This window comes from Rutidosis leptorrhynchoides, chromosome 1 (assembly GCF_046630445.1).
Source record: "Rutidosis leptorrhynchoides isolate AG116_Rl617_1_P2 chromosome 1, CSIRO_AGI_Rlap_v1, whole genome shotgun sequence".
Taxonomy (NCBI): Eukaryota; Viridiplantae; Streptophyta; class Magnoliopsida; order Asterales; family Asteraceae; genus Rutidosis; species Rutidosis leptorrhynchoides.
This window is the reverse complement of record NC_092333.1, coordinates 633444905-633448352: the sequence shown is the minus strand read 5'-3', so window position 1 is coordinate 633448352 and position 3448 is coordinate 633444905.

The following is a 3448-nucleotide window of genomic DNA, read 5'->3' as shown; positions in this document are numbered from 1 at the left end:
ATTTCAGTCGAAAGAACGACGTCTTGATGACCATTTTGAAAAATATACTTTCACTTTGAGTTTAACCATGATTTTTGGATATAGTTTCATGTTCATAAGAAAAATCATTTTCCCAGAAGAACAACTTTTAAATCAAAGTTTATCATAGTTTTTAATTATCAAACCCAAAACAGCCCGCGGTATTACTACGACGGCTTATGTCCGGTTTTACTGTGTTTTTCGTGTTTCCAGGTTTTAAATCATTAAGTTAGCATATCATATAGATATAGAACATGTGTTTAGTTGATTTTAAAAGTCAAGTTAGAAGGATTAACTTTTGTTTGTGAACAAGTTTAGAATTAACTAAACTATGTTCTAGTGATTTCAAGTTTAAACCTTCGAATATGGTAGTTTTATATATATGAATCGAATGATGTTATGAACATCATTACTACCTCAGGTTTTGTGGATAAACCTACTGGAAATGAGAAAAATAGATCTAGCTTCAAAGGATCCTTGGATGGTGATAAGGCTAAAAAGGAACATATATTTCATAGCATTATCCCCCAAGAAAGACAAGATTTTAGTTGCAATTGTTCCATTTTCAAGTGACATTCGTTTATATTAAATAAGTGCGAAGACAAAAGGCAGATTCGACAAATTGAAGACAAAAAGGTCCAAAAAGCTCAAAAGTACAAGATACAATTAAAAAGGTTCAAATTATTGATGAAGAACGTCTAAAAATGACAAGAGTACAAGTTACAAAACGCAAAGTACACGATATAAAATAGTACGCAAGGACGTTCGAAAATCCGGAACCGGGACATGAGTCAACTCTCAACGCTCGACGCAACGGTGTAAAAATTACGAGTCAACTATGCACAAGAATAAAATATAATATTTAAATAATTCATAATAAGAATAATATTAAATAATAAAAAGTTGTTAATTTAGCATAGTTCAGGGGTCGTAAATGAAAATTCAATTTCATATTTTGCCTATAAAAGGCGATGATTATCGATCAATTTAAAGGCATCCCTTTTTCTATCCTAAAAATCTATTATCAATATCAATATCTAAAAATCTCTATCATAATGTTAATGTAATAAGATATAACAATAATCTTAATTTTAATTTTAAATTATGATAATAATAAGATTTATGATAGAGATCGTTTGAGTGTGTAAGTCGAAATTCTGTCCGTGTAACGCTACGCTATTTTTAATCATTGTAAGTTATGTTCAACCTTTTTATATTAATGTCTCGTAGCTAAGTTATTATTATACTTATTTAAAACGAAGTAATCATGATGTTGGGCTAATTACTAAAATTGGGTAATTGGGCTTTGTACCATAATTAAGGTTTGGGCAAAAGACCGACACTTGTGGAAATTGGACTATTGACTATTAATAGATGGGGGGTATTGTCTAATTGAGTGACAACTCATTGGAGTCTGTCGAACCTATCTTCAAATTAATTATCCTAATAATTAATAATGATTATGGTTGTCCTATTTAGTGACGTTCATATGGAATCTATTATAATCATTTAATTAATTATTCGGGTTGGGTAATTGATTATTCAAACTGATCAAGTGGGTAAATTAATATTCATATCTAATCAAAACAGGGGTAGATTACATACAGTGATAACTGGTGTAATTATTGACAGAAGTGATAACTGCGTCACAGTTTAAATCCTTAATTAGTTGGAATATTTGACTTCGGGTATAAGGGTAATTTGACGAGGACACTCGCACTTTATATTTATGACCGATGGACTATTATGGATAAAAACCAGATAGGTATCAAATAAACCATGACAAAGGACAATTAACCCGAGTAACAATTAATTAAAATCAAAACGTCAAACATCATGATTACGGAAGTTTAAATAAGCATAATCCTTTTATTTCATATTCTATCGCAATTTTATTTATTGTTATTTTATTTATCGTCATTTATTTATTTTACGCACTTTAATTATTGTCATTTATCTTTACGCTTAAAAATATAAAATCGACAAACCGGTCATTAAACGGTAAAAACCCCCCTTTTATAATAATATTACTACTTATATATATATATATATATATATATATATATATATTTATATAAATATAGTTTTATAAAAATATAGTACGTAATCACTAGCTCCCTGTGGAACGAACCGGACTTACTAAAAACTACACTACTCTACGATTAGGTACACTGCCTATAGTGTTATAGCAAGGTTTAGGTATATCCCATCCGTAAATTAATAAAACTTGTGTCATATTTTGTAGTATTTCCTAGTAAAAATAATACTATTTCGTACCCTCACGCTACATCATCAAGTTTTTGGCGCCGCTGCCGGGGAGCGCTAAAACGCTATATTTTTAATTATAATAATATTGAAATAAAATATAATAATATAATAATATTGAAATAGAATATAATAATATAATAATATTGAAATAGAATATAATAATATAATAATATTTTAGAATCAAAATTTGATACGTAAAGTTTTAAAAAGTCGTATTTATTAAATACTTCAGGGGTATATTATGTAACTTGTAATTAATAATTTCTATCATATCGCTTTCATGTGAATAGTAAATTAATTAATTTCTTTTCATTTACTATTCATGAATAGTAAATGAATTAAAAAAAAAAGTTTTGAAAAAAAATAATAATTATAAAAAAATTATTAATTTGTAAAAAAAAAATCGTTTAAAAAAAAAAAAACGTAAAAAAAACGTAAAAAAAAAAAAACAAAAACGAAAAAAAAAAAAAAATTTATTAAAAAAAAAATATATTTTTTTAAGATTTTGTCTATAAAAAAAATGTTTTTTTTAGTTTTATTACCTTTAGATTTTTAGACTATAGTCGCAACTTTTAGTATTAAGTTTAGTTTTGCCATAGTTATTTTTACTTCTAGAATTTTTAGGCTTTGCCGTAAAATCCCTTAAGTGCTTATTCCTTAGACTAAGTTTTAGGTGCTTTAGAATTTTACGACGCCGTATTTCGCACTACTTTCTTATTTTTATTTTTCGACGCCTATTTTTCGACCTTTTTATTTTTCAACATTTTTCGACGCGCAATCTATTTCTTTCTTATTTCTCGTCATTCTAGTTTTTAGGACTTAGAATTTTTTCTACTTCTTCTCTAAATTTCTTTAAATTACGAAAATTTATTTTAAGTGGTTAAATTGATAGACATCAAAATTTTCTGGTTCGTAGTAATAGTTGGATTTGTACGTGGACCGGGTTATTGGAGCCAAACAGTACTCAATTATATTGAGACCAAACGAATCCTGCCCCTCTGCTGCATCTTTTGGCTATTCGAAACGTGGGCAAAATCAGAAAAGTCTATTGATTGGATAACTTATTATAATTTTTCTTTCCTTTTAAAAACTAATAGGATATTCAGTGAATGCACCGAGCAAGACGTTCACCACCTTTCATACGTTCACCACCTGTAACTCG